The sequence below is a fragment of the Chiloscyllium plagiosum genome, chromosome 18, assembly GCF_004010195.1.
Source record: "Chiloscyllium plagiosum isolate BGI_BamShark_2017 chromosome 18, ASM401019v2, whole genome shotgun sequence".
NCBI classification, from domain to species: Eukaryota; Metazoa; Chordata; class Chondrichthyes; order Orectolobiformes; family Hemiscylliidae; genus Chiloscyllium; species Chiloscyllium plagiosum.
In genome coordinates, this window is record NC_057727.1 from 40,821,312 (window position 1) to 40,840,631 (window position 19,320).

At 38.7% G+C, this 19,320-nt stretch overlaps 1 protein-coding gene and 1 long non-coding RNA gene across 14 annotated transcripts in view; one reads left to right on the forward strand and one right to left on the reverse strand.

Moving 5' to 3' along the window:
- The window catches only part of slc25a26 (solute carrier family 25 member 26), a 298,023-nt gene that overhangs the window by 149,808 nt on the left and 128,895 nt on the right, over window positions 1-19,320 (forward strand). The gene's annotated exons all lie outside the window — the stretch shown is intronic.
- The window catches only part of LOC122559066, a 62,369-nt gene that overhangs the window by 42,515 nt on the left and 534 nt on the right, over window positions 1-19,320 (reverse strand). Inside the window, exon 2 of one of the 2 annotated variants that reach the window (XR_006314325.1) lies at window positions 5,072-5,154. This is a non-coding gene — a long non-coding RNA (uncharacterized LOC122559066). Of the gene's footprint in view, window positions 1-4,916; window positions 5,155-19,320 lie in introns of both variants that reach the window. The other variant, XR_006314324.1, reaches the window with a different exon arrangement.

Consider the following 19,320-nt stretch of genomic DNA (forward strand, 5'->3'; position numbering starts at 1 on the left):
AGGAGCTGGTGTATGGGAGAAGAATTCACATTTTTGGATCATTGGAATCTCTTTTGGGGTAGAAGTGACCTGTACAAGAAGGAGGGATTGCACCTAAATTGGAAGGGGACTAATATACTGGCAGGGAAATTTGCTAGAGCTGCTCAGGAGGATTAAAACTAGTAAGGTGTGGGCTGGGACCCAGGGAGATAGTGAGGAAAGAGATCAATCTGAGACTGGTACAATTGAGAACAGAAGTGAATCAAACAGTCAGGGCAGGCAGGGACAAGGTAGGACTAATAAATTAATCTACATTTATTTCAATGCAAGGGGCCTAACAGGGAAGGCAGATGAACTCAGGGCATGGTTAGGAACATGAGACTGGGATATCATAGCAATTACAGAAACATGGCTCCGGGATGGGCAGGACTGGCAGCTTAATGTTCCAGGATACAAATGCTACAAAAAGAGGACATGAGATAGTTTTGGCAAGTACAATTAAGGAGAATCGAAAGGGTTTTTACAAATATATTAAGGACAAAATGGTAACTAGGGAGAGAATAGGGCCACTCAAAGATCAGCAAGGTGGCCTTTGTGTGGAGCCGCAGAAAATGGGGGAGATACTAAATGAGTATTTTGTGTCAGTATTTACTGTGGAAAAGGATATGGAAGATATAGACTGTAGGGAAAGAGATGGTGACATCTTGCAAAATGTCCAGATTAGAGGAGGAAGTGCTGGATGTCTTGAAACGGCTAAAGGTGGATAAATCCCCAGGACCTGATCAGGTGTATCCAAGAACTCTGTGGGAAGCCGGAAAGTGAGATGCCGGAAGACTGGAGGTTGGCAAACATGGTTCCACTGTTTAATGGTGGTAAGGACAACCCAGGGAACTGTAGACCAGTGAGCCTGACCTCGGTGCTGGGTAATCTGTTGGAGGGAATCCTGAGGGACAGGATGTACATGTATTTGGAAAGGCAATGACTGATTAGGGATAGTCAACATGGCTTTGTACATGGGAAATCACGTCTCACAAACTTGATTGAGTTTTTGAAGAAGTAACAAAGAAGATTGATGAGGGTAGAGCACGATAGATGTGATCTATATGGACTTCAGTAAGACGTTCAACAAAGTTCCGTATGGGAGACTGGTTAGCAAGGTTAGATCTCATGGAATACAGGGAGAACGATCCATTTGTATACAGAACTGGCTGAATGGTAGAAGACAGAGGGTGGTGGTGGAGGGTTGTTTTTCAGACTGGAGGCCTGTGACCAGTGGAGTGCCACAAGGATCGGTGCTGGGCCCTCTACTTTTTGTCATTTACATAAATGATTTGGATGCGAGCATGAGAGGAACACTTAGTACGTTTGCAGATGACACCAAAAATTGGAGGTGTAGTGGACAGTGAAGAGGGTTACCTCACATTACAACAGGATCTTTACCAGATAGGCCAATGGGCTGAGAAGTAGCAGATGGAGTTTAATTCAAATAAATGTGAGGTGCTGAATTTTGGGAAAGCAAATCTTAACAGTACTTATACACTTAATGGTAAAGTCCTAAGGAGTGTTGCTGAACAAAGAGACCTTGGAGTACAGGTTCATAGCTCCTTGAAAGTGGAATCACAGGTAGATAGGATAGTGGTTGGAGGCTGAGGGGTGACCTTATAGAGGTTTACAAAATTATGAGGGGCATGGATGGGATAAATCGACAAAGTCTTTTCCCAAGGGTCGGGGAATGCAGAACTAGAGGGCATAGGTTTAGGGTGAGAGGGGAAAGATATAAAAGAGACCTAAGGGGCAACTTTTTCACACAGAGGGTGGTAGGGGTATGGAATGAACTGCCAGAGGAAGTGGTGGAGGCTGGTACAATTGCAACATTTAAGAGGCATTTGGATGGGTATATGAAAAGGAAGGGTTTGGAGGGATATGGGCTGGGTGCTGGCAGGTGGGACTAGATTGAGTTGGAATATCTGGTCAGCATGGACGGGTTAGACCGAAGGGTCTGTTTCCATGCTGTACATCTCTATGACTCTACGACTCCACGACTCCAGGAACAATGAGCTCAATTTCCAGCTTGTTACCCCAGTGAATCATAATGTTAATGAATTCACTGCTTTATACAGGAATATGAAATTGAGAAGATGGACATCTCAAGGGTCTTTGCTGTGATCTTCCGCAGGAGTTATTGAGAGTTATTTAAAGAAGTAGTGGACAATAGCCAACTCTATTTCATTGCCAGAATCAAACCTCCTTGATTCAAGTCAAATAACAGGTTCTATTACTTTCCAGTATAATAACAAGGCTGGTGAATGTTGGAAACTGAGTACCACCTGTTACTTCGAGCTAATAGAAATGATTAAGGAGGATATTTAAGAATTGTAGAAATGTTCTGATTGTTCAATGCCCTTTCCCTGTGTGCCTGCTCTCCTTCAACTTGACATTTTTACGAATATGCATTAAATGGCCACTGCATCTTATAAAACATTCATTCAGGCCTATTGCTGCCTCTGATGAAGTGCTTAGTGAGACCGGAATCCAGTCCGCGGTAACCTAGGTTCCAAGTTGAGGCAAGTCTGCCAAAGAATAGTCACACAGTTGGATCTAAAAGCATGTCTGGGTCTCGTCTTATTTTCCCTTCCTGCAGTTTTTGCTGTCTTGGTATGAACCCATTTCTGTTCTCCTGCTTTATCCTGAAAAGAATATTTCTTGGAACTAGTACCTTTAAGTGATTTATAGACATGAAAAATGACAACTTTTGAACAAGGTTTAATGTTTATATTGTAGCTTTCAGATTGTAATAACAAGAAGTTCTTTCATAAACAGTTTAAAGTTATAGTAAACGTAGCTACAAATGTTATCAAGGAAAAGACAAGGAAGGGGTGAGATTTTTCCACCAAACTTCCCCATCTTATGTACTTTATTGATGAGAGTCAATTGAGCAACAAATATGAGAAAGAATGTAGACTCAGGTGTTATGTTCACACAAACAGGTTCTGACTACAGATTTCTATTAAAATGAATACTGTTTCTATACATGTTTAGACAGATGGCATGCTTTGTGAGTGGAGCAGGCGAAGCTGACCCATTTCTATTCTATCTCTCAGTAAGACAACTCCACTTGCATTTTTGTTTTACGAGCACAAATGGTGCTGTCTGCTTCAGATTGTGCTTGTACAAAGAACAATTTTATTGAAATCAAATCATGTTTGGAATGAAATCTTAGGAATATAAAAATTGGTGGAAGGGATTTGGTCTTGAGTTACATTGTAGAATGTCAACAATGGCATTAGTTGCAATAATACTTTCCAAATGATCAAGAAATCTGTGATACATAGAAGTTCCTGTTGTGGTGTGGTATCTGTGTGTGTATGTGAGAAGACTTAATGCAAAAGGTGCTGAGACACTAGCAGATCAGCTGTTCAAGAATGACTCTTATCTGCTAAATGGGTATAGGGGGACAATGTCCAGATTTAATTGTGATTCAGTTACCATTTCAACCTTGTTACGAGTTTTCACTTGTCAGTCCAAGTGCCTTCCTACTTCAGCTGAGAGCCTACCTGTTAAATGTTGTGGTGAGTATATGAATTTTGTGATGGTTTTATTGGTGCCATGGAATAACGTGTGTGCTCCCTTTATTGGTATTTGATGTTGACGTGCATTAAACATTGGTCCAGAAAGGGATTGCTATACCTTGGTTCTGAGAATGAATTTTATTTTTTAAATTTGTTATGGTGCCACAAATACTTCTGTTGGCTCCACAAAATGTCTCTGGTCTCACACTGAAGATATCAGATGAACAAGATAACTGCGCCACCAACTATCTGTGTGGACTTTGAAAATGACCACTCAAATTAGAAAATTAAACAGTTAGCATTTATCTGAATTATTTTGCTGCATTGTAGAAAATCTTTGGGTATGCACTGTACTGGGCTGATGGGGGAAAGCTTTGCCGTGTCAGTCTCTGAAAATGTGATTTTATCAGAATTTGTTTATTCTTGCTGTTATTTGACACGTATGCAAACCTATTTTCTTTTGATGTTACAAGAAATGTTGTGCACAACTTTGTTAATGTTTTAGTCAGATTGCAGCATCCCTTTGTTTTCCTGTTCTAATAAAGGACTGAATGCTCCTTTAACTTTCTGAACCATTTTTTCCAGTAGAAGTGTATAATTGCTTCAGTCAAATCTTTGACATTTTCTTCATCACTTTGGGATGAAATGCCGTTTTCTGCATGCTGTCCGATTTAAATAAAAATTGAAGTCTACAGGCTTATCTTCATTTATACTCTTGCTCATCACTGTCAATTTCTATCAGAGAATTACTTTAATTAGCAATCCTGTTTTGGAAGAACATTGTTTAGAGTCTGTTGATTTTGTAGCTGGAGATATGCAAAAATACAACATTACATTGCAAATCCATATCTAAATACAATGGAACAAATATTGATTATCCTGATTAAGGGAAATATTGGCCTGAATCTTCCTTATGGCTTAGCTGAGTTGTGTTAAGCATTTTTCCCACAAAGCTAGCAAGTTTTCTCGTTGTATCTTATCAAACTTGCCAAGTTAATTACCTACTGTCCCCCTCTGATGGACCTCATGTCTGATTACCACTCCATCTTGTCATGTGTTATTCCCAGAACAACTTGCCATTCAGCGGATGTCCATCACCTCTTGTGCCCACAGGATCTTTGAAAGGCCATTGTGCACCTAGGCAAGTATTAGCAATCCAAAACATTGCCCCTCATTTGCACAATCATGGCACAACAGTAAGAAAACCATGATACTCACTCACATAGCAGCCAAAATTATTGTCTAACCACAATACACTCATTTTACCTGTCTGTACCTGCATCAATGCCATCTTTGTTAATGTCATCAAGAGGGACATGTCTGAAGCACTGACACCCTTCCAACCCTGAATGAAAATTCAACACTCACCTTCACAGATCATTCAGTGCAAAGCACTGTAACGCTGACATGATAGACTAGGAATCATTATTATGTAGCTCACGTAAGGACCTTGGAAGTTGGACAAATGGTGCTTATCCTTCAGCTGATAGTGGCCTTTTCTAATGCCGTTGCTGCTTACTTACACATTATTGAGATGCTTAAGCACCACCAGCATAGAATACCGATAATCCGCATCAGATCCTTAAGCATCTTCATTCTGCATGCACTGCAAATAGATGAAAAAATGGGTGAAAATTAAACACATTTAACCTTTCCAAAAGGCTGCTTCATTTATCTGTTGCTATGATGTCCTAGTATTCAGCAAACATAAATCCTGTGCTTTCACCCATTAAACTAATGCTTACTACACCTACCCTGAGCATTGTTCCAGCCATTTTTTTTAGTAAGACTGTGCTTCCTCAATAGCCTGCTAATATATTGGAAAAATATCATGATATATGTGAGGGTTTGGCAGATGTTGGAGGCCAGTGTCTGTGGGTGAGGAGTATATGTGGCTGATGCCCATGGATCATGCCCTGAGTGGTAGTTTAGTTGCAGGTGACACAAAAGTACCTTCTCTGGCATCCATGTTGAGTTTTCTCACTGTCCAGCTCATTTACATGTTTGATAAGGTGGGAGACTGCATATTAATGAGGCAAGTTGTGCCGTCAACTAAGCATTTAATGAGCAATAATCATCATCAATTGGCAACTCATTGCTGACTCACCACACCATTTGTCAGAAATATAAAAGATGGCATGAGTTGCTCCCAACATTGAGATCAACCTTTCCTGACTTCTTGTAGAATTCCTGCCACAAATCTTACCATAGCTCATGTCAATTGGATCCCTATACGATTTCACCCATAGTTTTGAGGTCCAAATGAGTAAATTTTAATTATATCAAAAACAAGGAACTGGAAATCTGATACAAAACTAGACATTGTTGGAGAAATTCAGCAGGTCTGGCAACATTTCTGGAGAGAAAGCAGAGTTTATCTTTCGGGTGAACTCTGAAGAAGAGTCACTGGACCTGAATCGTTAACTCTGTTTTCACTCCACAGATGCTGCCAGACCTGCTGAAAATTGAATTATAGTTTTATCTGCAACAATGGTCACATGAAATCAATGCAGTCGCTGAGTCGAGATGAAAACCAGTTTAACTTGATTGCTTTTAAAAGCAATGACCTGGATCTTCCAAAGAGCAGCGGCTGCCATCTGATTGTCTGCTCAATTAAACAGACATCTGCCTTGGCTCTGCTTTATTTTTCTTCCTGGGTCTTGTGATGCTAGCTTTACTAGGATCTATCAGGGGACTGTACTGTAGCATCCAGGAGAAAACAGGCCATACTCCTTTTATTTACCAAATGGCCAGCTTAAGGGTCCAGTGCGAGTAATTGTGAGAGTGGGTGAATGGATAGGATGGTACTTTGGGGAATGGTTGAGTTAAATGATGGTTGAAACATTGGGTGGTTAAGGGCACAGTTGGGGATTTGGTCAGGGGAGCAGTCAGGGTGTCAGACATGAGGTCTCTGACCTGAAGTCTCCGATTGAAAAGACTGAAGCATTCGACAGGGTCCCTGGGAAATTTCCCTGAGAACAGGAAAATTGCCCCTTACAACTTGAATCTTCTCAGAAACTTCACATGTAGCTTATGTGTCTGGTCTCTGGAAATTTGGACAAACATATTTAAAGATCAAAATGAGCCTTGATCCAATTGTACCAGTTCCTCATTAGAGAGTAGTAGAAGGAAGAGTTGCAATATTTTGTTTTCTTGTCAGAGCATCTAATTTGATTATCTTGCTTGATACATATATTTCTCATTTCATTACACGAATTGTTGAACATCCAGAGAATTATTTTTGCAGATGTATCAAAGAAAATATGACTGAACAACTCAAAAAAAACTGGAGAGAATTTTTGCTCTCAAAGGACTAAATAAACTTTATTGCTTAAAGACCACTTTCTCACTGATTAGTTGATTTAAGAAGGGCAAGGATTACTTCCATTACATTCCAGTATATAGTCAAATAACAATCATTTACACCAAGCTTTGAACATTGTGACTCGATCAGATTAGTCAGCTCACTTGAAAATATTTGACATTGTCCACTGAAATCTGTTTGAAGCTATTCTAATTTAATAGGCATGATTTGGTACAAGAACTAACAGGTCTTTGGCTAGAATGGCGATGGAAAAGTACTAAATCAAGCCTTTTCACATTTTTGCACATTCATGCAAGTCTTTCATTTCCCACTACTGGACTCCTTTACCTGGGTACATGTTTGAAAACAGTAGCTCAAGAGTTTATCTTTTACCTCAATAGACTATGGATGCTAGTAGCTCTTTTGGTTTTCTTCTTAAAGTCCTTTAAGGGACCAGTTAGACCTATTCATAGATTTTTTTTCTGAATGAAGTGTACTGTAACTTCATTCCTATGCCTTAAAACTATGTGCCATTAGACCCACAACTTTGCTTCAATGCAGTGAGTCTTGCTCTGAGAAAACTGTAAGCTGGTGAAGTTCATTCTTAATGCCCCTTAATACAATGTGGTATTCACTTACAAGTTTCACAAAGCAAGTGGATGATTCCAGAGAACATGGTGCTGAGCACAGTATAGGCTGAAAAGGGGGAACGAGATTAGAAAGGTTTAGTGAGGGAATTTCAGAGCTGAGGGCTTTGGAACCTGAGGGTGCAGCCACCAAAAATATAATGATTATGTTCAAGAAACCAGATTAGATGGGCACATGCATTCAAATAAGGGAAAGAGGCAAGTCAGCACAGACTGGTAACCTCCATGGCAACCAACACAATATTCAACTATCAGCTGTTTGCAAGTAAGAAAGGTATCCATAAGGAAAAGGGTCCTTTGTAAATTATTTCTTGGTCGCAATGAAGAGGAGTAAATAAAGAAGAGGATCCAGTTCATAACCTCCTTACCTGGGTACTTAACAGCTTGGGGAATCCTGTCAGGAACTAATGCATTAGGGGACATCAGCCAGAAGCTGGCCGTAATATCATGGTGAGGACAGAAGATTGGGTGATCTCCAATTTGAAGAGGACAAAGTGCAGGAGTGCTGACAAAAGTAAGTTAGAATGGTCACATTTGGAGATAACAAGGACATAGATGATGCAACACAAGAAGTGAAGTAAGAGCACAGATGAGCAATATTACAAAGGTGATGACATGGATATGTGCTATAAAACCCACCTCAAGATCTAACATGAAATTGTAGTCAGTCTGGTTGGGCCAGTTGACAAGGAGAGATTGATGTCAGCGGTGAGGGATTGGTATTTGAGATCAGGGCAAGAACCATGGCTTCAGTTTTCCCAAAATTTAATCAGAAGGCACTTCTGCTCATCTCAACACAGAATGTCAGACAAACATCTGGCAATTTAGATTGTAGAGGGGTCGAGAGAGGAAATGGTGAGGTGGAGCTGAATGTTGTTGTCTACATGCTGCCTTTTCAGACAATGCTAAGGTGGAACAAGTCAATGAGACATCAGATGGGTTCACGGGAACATCTCTTGGAGAACACCAGGGACGACTGTATGTTGATGGGACAAAGGAATAACTAAAACCAAATACTCCACTGCAACTGGAGTTAAAAAGGAACAGCAAACCAGGAGTAAAATTTAGCAGATGGCCCAATTATTTGGTCATGCAAAATTTAAAGGAAGAATCTTCACGTGCCCATCTTGAGCTTGGAAGTAGGGACCAGTGTGGATGGCATTGTACTTTACTTGAGGACAGTTTCTGGGTTTGTTGAAGACAGGACAATGGGAATGAATTCACCAGGAAATCGGAGTAATGTTTTTAACAAAATCATTTGCAGGCAGGTACTAAATGCTGCCTCAGGTAATAAATTTTAGATACAGAAATAGAGGAACTCCATGTCTATCTCTTGAAGAGGCTTTTTATTTCTTACAAGTTATTCCCCTTTGCGCTTCCTTAGTCCTACAGATTCAGTTTTACTGTCTACTGAAGCCTTTTTATCTTTTAGTTCTCTACATGCTGCATTGTCACCATCCCTTAATTTCCCCATCCATTTCCTCTCTATCACTCATGCTTTCTCTCCAAAGGATAATGGAGGGAGGTCAGATGTTCTCTTGCCCTTGATTAGTTGCTCCCCTTGCAACTTTTTGTGTTCCCTAGAGACAATCTTTGCTTAAAACCTCTCTTTGCCTTTTGAAAAACTGGAAATTCTCTTCTCAAAATCTCTTCCGTTCTGTAGCATAGACATTAGGAGTTAGAACCTTGTTCTGAACGTTCAGTAGCATCAATAAAACAGGTGTCATGATCAGTTGACTTAAAAAGTGAGACAAAATTTTAATGCATTCAGTTTAATGCATGAATCTGATTGTTGAGTGGAATATGCCCTTTTGACTTTTCTTTTTGCTTAAACCTTCAGTGAAAATAATTTCTCGGAAAACGTGTTGAAAAGCTTGTGAGAATCAAAGGTTTGGATTGTGCCATTACAAGGATATGTTTCCAAAAACAGTTCCTACTATAAATGTGGTCTGAAGAATTGTTAATGAAAATGGTGGAAGAATAACATTGAGATGTCAAATATTGTGTTCAGGGATTGTATGTACGCACAAAACACGCGCGCGCGCACACACACACACACACACACACACACACACACACTCTCACTCACTCTCTCTCTCTCTCTCTCTCTGACTCTTTTTTTCTTTCTTTCTCTCTTTCTGTCTTTCTGTCTTTCTTTCTGTCTTTCTCACTCTCTCTTTCGTACACACACGTGCATGACCACACACTTGGCTAGATTACATTATCACATACTAATGTTATTTATAATTATTTTATGCTGCCTGATGCTGGCCATGGAGAAACATAATCCAAACAGATGTTAGTGAATACCTAAGGACTGAGATGTTAATTTCCCAAGACAATTGCTAATACTTGTATTCTTATTAAGGAAAGGAACAATTATTTCAACAAAATTACAAATCCACTGTACAAACTTGGGGAAAAAAATGGTCTGGTTTGAGCTGTTGAGAGACTTTCCGTGTATTCTTTAAGCTTTTGTGAAAAAAGCGTACTTAAAGTACTCAAGTGTAACAGTCAAGTGAGGTGTTTTTGTAGTTCCTTCACTTGCTATAGGCAAACAGACTTCAACTGTTTAACAACCAAAGCACAATGTGAAGATAATTTAACATTTGTTGAGAATTATTTCTCATGGTAAGGATTATCATCTTGGAAAGGAGCCATAATACTGAGCCAACTCCATTCCTCACCCTAATTTGTGTGAAATATAATTGCCCTTCACTAATACCCATTTTGTCCATCAGCAAGTTTTGGAAAAATCTTAAGGCTCTGCACGGTTGTTTTTATACTCATAGTGACAACTTTAATTCATTTTCTGTAAACACATAGTGATGATTCACAGAGAGAAGCAAGTTTATAACTGACAGGTAGAATTGTTTGACAAGTACATTCCCAATATTAAATGAAGACATTCAACAATGATCATTTTTTACAATGTCTGCAATAAGTTAACACTATGTTTTCAATTATCAACAATTGCAACAGCTAGAAATTTTCCAAAATTTATATGTGCAGATGTTGTAGATGCTAATTCCCAGCTAATTAAAGATTGTTCTGCAAAGTGAATTTAATACCCATAATTTGTTTGTACATTGTAGACCATTATGGGTGTAATCTGCAGATCAAAACCTCTATCTTTTTCAAATTAATACATTCTTAACCATGGGATTGTAGTTATATAATTTAGATTTTTCATCTTAAGAAATATCTACCAAATCCAAGCTACTATTTTAGAAATTAACTGTTAGTTTTTTTCATTTAAGAATTTAATTAAGGTTAAATTATGAATATTAACTTATGATGTCTGTATTTATAATGAGAACCTGCTTTCTCTCAAAAAACAATTGGATAATTGTTTTTAAATTTTAAATTTTAAAAAAACACATGCATTGCTGTATTCTGGATATGCTTTTGCAGACAGTCACTCACCTTGGTATATGATTTCCACAGATTTAGTGAGTATTTAGTCAAAGCTTGAGTGTTGAGGATACTCTGTTAAGATCAGAGCTTTGTCTAGTCCTGTTATTCATCCTTCACTTAAACACAGATTCTGCTGAATTCTTGCTTCTTAAACAGGTTACTTCTACCCCTGAAGAGATTCCAAAAATGTGAATCCCTGTCCCATACTCCTCAGCCATACATTAACCTTATCTATCCTCCTTTTCCAACTCTCACTAGCACGTGGGCGGAATCCAGATATCACCTTCGAGGACCAATGTTTTAACCTCCTGCCCAATTTCCTATAGTATTTCTTTAGAATCTCATCCCTTTGTTTTCCTATGTCATTGGCACCAACATGTTTCTACTGGTCACTCTCCTCTTTGAGAAGATTCTCCACCCTCTCTGAGACATCCTTGACCCTGGCACCAGGGAGGCATCGCACCATTCTGATGTCTCACTGTCAATTGCAGAAATGTCTATCTGTGCCCCTGCTGAGACAGTCTCCTATCATAATAGATTGCTTGGAACCTGACATACTCCTCACGACAGTGGAGGTAGCCTCAGTACCGGAAACTTGGCTTGCAATGCTAATTCCCCTGAGGGTCCATCACCTGCTATATTTTCAAAAACAGCATACTTGTTTGAGACGGGGATAGCCACAGGACACTCCTGCGTATATACTTCTGCTTTGATGGATAGTAGTGAAAAAATGTTTGAATAATCAATGATTATCAGTAATTTTTCAAATATGAAAGTTAAACAGCAGCCACAAGAAAACATGGCTTTTCTAATGCACAATGGTATTTATTGTCATCTTAGCAATTAAGGATCACAATCTTTACATATGTAGCCATGAATCTTGTACACTACCATTCAGTTACTTTGGATCAGTGCATTATGCTATGAGGGCAGCTGCAATTTGTCAGATTTCTCTCAAAGGGGTTAAATACATTAGAAATGCATTAAAATGTTAATTTATTCAGTAATGTTAAGTGATTTATTTGGAGCAAAGATGTTGTGATAGATTTATTTCATATCCTTTTGGAACTATGGAATTATTTTAAAGACCAATTTAGTCTCTTGTCGGTAACCTGTTGAATCTTTAAGTCAGCAACTTGAAATCGCATAATGAGTTGCTCATTCTATTGCTCAGTTATTAGAATTTTGCAAGTACATTAGTCTCATGTTAGCCACACCAGCAGTTCAAAGTTCCCAGAATACAACAATGTTTCCCCACCAAATAGGTCAATAGGAGAGCAGCGGTTTGATCAGAGATTGTTACTTGTGTTTATGCAATTTATTGAACTGAAGTGTGAAATCACTAATAGCCACTCCCTGGGTATGTGGAGTTCACAGTGTTGTCTGTGAATCGTAAAATGTTTCTGTCGGAACATAGGAGCAATAATAGACCTTTTGAGCCGACATTACAATTCATTAAGATCACTCCACCATAGAACCCTATACTCCCTCATCAATCAAACATTTATCTAACTCAGCCATGAATAAATTTGAGGACCCAACCGCTAATATTTTATGGGGAAGAGAATTCCATGTTCTAGCCACACTGTAAAAGTAAAACAAAATTCTCATCTCCAACTTGATCACCTGGGCCAATGGACTGAGGAGTGGCAGATGGAATTTAATTTGGATAAATGTGAGGTGTTGCATTTTAGTAATGTGAACAAGGGCAGGACTTAGACCGTTAATGTTAGAGCCCTGGGGAGTGTTGTTGAACAGAGACCGAAAGGGGTGAAGGTGCATAGATCTTTGAAAGTTGCATCACACGTATACAGGATGGTTAAGAAGGCATTTAATACGTGTGCCTTTTTTGCTCAGACCATTGAGTATATGCATTGGGGCATCATGTTGGGTTTATATGGGATGTTGGTGAGGCCAATTTTGGAGTACTGTGTACACTTTTGGTTGCTCTGCTATGGGAAGAGTATTAAATTGGAGAGGGGGGTCAGAAAATATTGACAAGGATGTTGCTGGGACTAGAGGGTTTGAGTTATAAGAAAAGGTTGGATAGGCTGAGACAGTTTTCACTAGAGCACAAGAGGTTGAGGCATGAACTTTTGGACATTTACAAATATGAGGGGCACAGATAAGGAGAATAGCAAATTTATTTTCCCTCGGCTGGGGGAGTTTAAAATTAAGGGGCACATTTTTCACGTGGAAAGAGAAATATTTAAAAGATTCTTGAGGGGCACCTTTTTCATACCAAGGTTGATTTTGATTGTGGAATGAACCACTAGAGGAAGTGGTAGATGTAGGCACAGTTACAATTTTTAAGAGGTTTGGATAGGTACATGAATAGGAAAGGTTTAGAAGGATATGGACTAAATGCAGGAAAGTGAAACTAGTTTTGTTTGGGAAACTTGGTCACCATGGATGATTGAACAGAGTGCTATATGACTCTAAAAGTGTGACATTTATCTGTAAAGTGTGTTCTGAAGTTTTAGTCTCCCAAAAGAGGAAACAAGTTCTGGATCCAGTGTCCTCAAGATCCTCTATATGCCAATAATATCACCTCTCATTTTCTAAACTCCATTGGAAGAGTGAACCTTCGCTTAAGCACTTCAAAAGCCATGACACCTTTTTTCAAGTAAGTAACTCGAAACTATACACTGTATTTGAGATGTGGTCTCACCAAAGCCTGTACATCTGCAGTAAACTTCTCTTTTGCATTCATACCCAGTGCAATAAACTGCAACATTCAGTTTGTCCTGTCAATCGCCTGTTGTATTTACTCACGAGCTTTCTTTGATTCATGTGCCAGCAATCCCAATCTCTACCAATAAATTCTGCAATTAAATGCCAAAAATATGAGTTCATATTTACCCATATTTATTCTCCACAAACCAAGTTCTTGTCCACTCATTTAGCGTGTCTGTATCCTTTCACAGAATCTCTGTCTCTTCTTGATAACATAATTTTCTTCCTATCTTGGTGTCATCGGCATATATAACTGCTACACATTCAGTTCCCTGATTGTCAACTGTACAGCCTCACTCTCTCATTGTCATTCTCAATTATTAATCAAAGCTCTCATTCTCCTCATTGTTTATAAATCTCACTCCTTTTGGAGCAATTCCCCATGGATGAAAGCACCTGAAAGTATCCATTTGAACTAAAGAATTTGGAGCATTCCTGAAAGTTGAAGAAATAGTTATTCTTGGTTAATTATTAGGCTGACCATCCCTGACCATCTCAAAAGCTGAAAACTGTGCCTCCTGCAGACTCCACAGACAGTAACCCTAAACACCTCTCAACGTGGGATCCTGATAGTGCCTGTCACTGGAGCTGAACACCACTCAATTTGAGAATCCCCTTTCCTCTCTGCGACCCCACTCCCCATCCCCTCCCTCTGCTGGAACTGTTACGACCAGCCTACCTCAACCTACTGTGAACACTCGCACCCGCCATTCTAACACCTGCCCACCTGACACCATACCGACCTTTGACAGCAATTGTCAGAGTGACTCTCTGATTCTTAAAATTTAAGGATACAGCAGCTGACTGGTGTCTAAAATGGGCCATGGTTTGCCTTTCCTAGACAGTTCTGCATTTTACCAGGGAACTGTCAGCTCTGTATTTCTGAAGAAACATTGATCGCAATCTTCTGTTAGAACTGCGCAGCTGTTTCCTGGCGTATCTGCAAGAGATTGCTCCTCCACAGGAAATCCAACCCTCTCTTCACTATTTTTCTCCCTGTTTTTGAAAGGGTCCTCAAAACTAGAGATGAGGAGGAATTTCTTCTCTCAGTAGGCAGTGAATCTGTGGAGGTTTTTTTTGCGCTGAGGTCTCTCAAAGCTGAGGTAGACAAATTTTTCATCAGTAAGAGAGTAAAGGGCTATGAGGAAAAAAAAGGCCAGAAAAGTGCAGTTGGAAGTTGCCAAATCAGCCATGACCTCAGTGAGTGATAGAGCAGTCTCAATGGGCTGAATAATTTACTTCTGTTTCTATGCCTTACAGACTAACCTACTTTTTAATGATAGCTTCAATCACCTGACCTGTTTGTTTTACCTGTCTTATTAAGGTGCAAGTATAATTGCACTGCTATTGTATACATAATAGTTAAAATGTTTTGGTTGTTTATGCATTGGATACTTGACTTCAAGCTTGAGTTTGCTTCATCTTATGTTTTCAAATGTTATCTGGTGCAGTATTCCTACTACGCCAAGTGCAGTTTCACCAGGGATTACAGCAGATTTTATAGCACTTAAAGCCCACACATTAATGGGTGACGATAGCTTTGTAAGGTTTTAAAAGCCTGTGCTTAATGTAAAAGCTTTTATTTGAAGATGGTGCATTTAAAACGATCCAAAAAAAAACTGCAGTAACGGGAATGCCAGACTTGGTCCTGCTGCCCTTTCTAATTTGCATACATTATATGAAGTGCTTACCGTAAGAATGCTCTGTGCTATGAGATTATTAAGGTGGCCTAAGATTGTGAAGAGAAATTGCTGCCTTTCACTGGATGTCAGTAGGTATTGGTGGATGTTCTGATTGACGAGCCTTTTTGTTTTGTTGAAAATTGCCATTTAGATTTTTGCTTTAAAGACTTTGGGATAGAAATGAATTTGAACTTGCTTTCAGATCCAGACTCTCAGACAGAGGCCTGAAGCTGGGTGTTGAGCCTTGTAGTTTTTGGATGAGCTCTGAGTTCCTTTGCTAGCAACAACCCCTGGCCATGTCACTCAGGTATGGTGAGGAAAGAGGACCAAGGAGGGGAAGGCAAATGAACTTTACGAGAGAGACCATGCAGCAGTGCTGGCTTCCCATGAAAGGCAATAAAAAAAAGTTTCCTGAGCTGTGGGTACAAACAAAATGCATTGGAACAAGCCCAATTTCTAAAAAGGTTCATTCAGTAGACATTAGGCTTCTCATTAACACTTACAAGGTTTTTTATGCCTGTTTCTGTGGCTACCTGGGGAAAACAATAATTGTTATATGTCAAATCGTTTATCTTATACAATAATGGAATTATATGGGATATATAATACAGTAACTGGCCATTTGACTCAAGTAATCCATGCTACGGCTCCACATGAACCTTCTGCCTCTTATCCTCATTTGAACATATCAGAATAGCTTTTGAGTCTGTTCTCTTTTATTTTTGTTTTGTTTTGCTTACTATTCACTGCATGTATGCTAATACAATCTATGCAGTAGTTAGTTCCTCCTTCTTACTGAACCCTGGATAAAGAAGTTACTCTTAATTGTCTGTTGGATTTAGTAGTGATTAACATATGTATGGGCTCTAGTTCTGGACTCTTGCCAACTAAAATGTTTTGTAAAAACAGCTACCCAATTAAATTCTTTCTTGATCTTAAAGATCTTAATCCTGTTCTTTCTGGATTAAAAGTCTGTTCTTGACAAATAGCCTCTTTGTTTGGCATCACCTTTGTTCATCTGTTTGTAGCTTCTCCAATGCTTGTATCTCACATCTATGACATGGAATATACATAGTACTCTTAAGTGTGATCTTGGATAATATAATTATTTTGTTTTACGCTTATTCTTTAGAAAGTAACTCCAGTGCTTGTTTGTTTTTTGAAAAAAAATTGCTTTATCCATCAGCATTTTATATATATGCAATCCTAGATTCCTTTGCTTCACCAACCGATTTGGACTCTTATTTGTAAAGGGCTTTGACTGACATGTTCTTCTAATCAAATGGAAAACTTTATACATTACTTCCAGCCTGATGAAAGAAAATGTAATTTTGTATGCACAAGCAGTCAATCATCTTTTAAGCTATGCTGCTGAAAACCTATAGGTAACATTACACTAGCATTAGCAAGCCTGAACGCAGATGTTGGTTCTGAATTTGTGCTAATATTCTATTGCATTTCAGCTGTTAAAGTATCGCATGTATAGTGTCTTTTTGGTAAAAAAATGAACTCCATTTAATTCATGATTCCTTTAAAATCTCTTGAAGGTTGTTCTTTCTTCAAAATAAACATGTGTTTATGAGAAGTACAAAAGATTATGTGAAGGAACATATAAAATAGGAGTAAAAGTAACCAATCAGCCCCAAGAACCTGCTGTTCCATTCAATACAATCATGGCTGGTCAGTTTGTGTTTTGAATTCCACATTCCCATCCACCCTTGATAACCTTAAATCTCCCTGTCCAAGCAAGAATCCATCCACTTCTGTCTTAAAGATATTCACCGACCCTGCCTCCACTTGTTTCTGAGGCAGAGTGATTCAAATTCACACAAAGAAATATTCACCTTATCTTCGTCATGAAAGGATGACCCCAGTTTTATAACAGCGTCTCCTCATTCTGGACTGACCGGTAAAAGGAAATATCTTTTTCATGTCCTCTTTGTCAGGACCCTTCAGGATCCTAGACACTTCAGTCAAGTCCCACTCACTCTTCTAAACTCTAGTAATAACATTTCTAGCCTATCCCCATAAGACAACTCACTCGTTCCTGATGTCAGTTGAGTAAAGCTCTGAAACAAACTCCATTTACATTATGTCTTAAATAACGAGACTAAAACTGCATGTGGTATTCAAGATGTTGTCTTACCAATGTCCTATATAACTGAAGGATAACACCCTTTTAGGTAAAATTCCTCCTTGATTACATGCTGTACTGACATACTGACATTTTTGTGACTCTTGCACGAGAACAACTGAATTCCTCTGCACTCAGAACTCTACATCCACCTCTATTTAACTAATACTCTGTTTCTTGATTCTTTCTGCCAAAGTGAACAACTTCATCCATTTTCCAACATTAGGCTCCATCTGCCAGATATTTCCCACCCAAGCAATGTATCTATCTCCATCTGCAACTTCCCAGGTCATCTTAATCCTTTCTCTTTTTCCTGCCATAGATCCTGAAAGACCTGCTGAATATTTCCAGCTCTGTTGATTTTTATTTCAGATTTCGAGCATCTAAAGTACTTTGCATTTATTTTAGAGACCTATCCCAAAATGGTTCCCAAAAAAAGCTGGCACTGAATTATGTAATCATTTGTCAGACTGTACTTTCCTCCGAATTGAAAAACAGCCTGATTCTGATTCTCTTCTGACCTATATTAGAACTTTTCAGCTGCAAAAAATTTCAAAAGCGTAAAAAGAATGAAGCTCAAATTTTCTTTCTCTCAATAGATGCTGTGAATATTTCCAACATTCTCAATATTTTGTGGTTGTATTAGTATTCACAAAGTACCTCTTGCCGTCTCATATTTTTAACGCTGTGTGCTGGTGTCCAAGGTGTCCTTTAGATTTTCAATTTTCTGTACAATTTCTTTCATAGATACATGATAATGACCAATATATTCCATTTGTCTTTGTCGGTTACTACAAGTAAAATGTTGCAAGGCAGGGAATCAATTCAAATCAGACTGTTGGTTAAGCAATATTTCTTTTGTACCAATTTAGACTGAAGCCCAAGAATGTACCTGAGAAAATTGGTGTTGACAGGTTTCCTAACGAAGTTGAAATGACCTATTTTCTTCTGACAAACCAAGCTTTTTCAAGGTCACCTGCCATTGATTTTCAGAAATGCATCCTTGTTTAATTCAGAAATGAATTAAAAAAGATCCAGTGTGTGCTGAGCCCAGTAGTAAGCAGGCATTTTCTAAGCACACTTAAATTGCAAGTATTTGGCAAAGGAGACCAGCACTGACCTTTCTAGTGAAATTTTGAGATGTCCCTGGAGAGAATACTTTCTGTCAAAGATGACAAACATCCTCAGAGGTTTCATTTTGTCAGCTCTGTGTACAGCAATGGCATTGATTTCTTCTCACTGCCATTTCCTGTCTCTGCTGATAATAAATGTACAGTGACAGGTGTCTGTCAAGCACACTTCTGCTAGAAAATTGAAATAAATCCCTCTCATTTATTAGCCATGACAGTAGGTTTGAGAAAAGCTCTAACCTTTTTTGTTGCATTCTGGAAGATATGGTAACAAAATGTCTTAAGTTCAGTTGCATGTCTACAGTTTGTCACTAAGCCATGGGAGATCAATGTTAGCTCATTGTTACTGTATTAGCTATAGTAATCATAGTATTGAACCGATAAAGCTGTCTATCTTCAGGTCATGATTCATGGTCTCACTGCCCTCAGGATCAATATTCTGCATGACTGACAGAGGTATCGTGTAATAGTTGATAGTAAGTTACGAGTAATTCAATCAAGGAGTTGCTATGACACCTAAGTTTGTGTGGTTTACAAATGGTCACAGGCCACTAGAAATTAAGTTGAACCTATACTGTACTACTAACTATTTGCTACTCAAGGTAACATACAGTATGTCTTAAATAGTATGTTTTTCACTGAGTAAATGCAAAGTTGACAAACGTGCTCAATGTGATTTATCAGTGTTGTATAATATTATGTAATATGTACTGCAATCAATT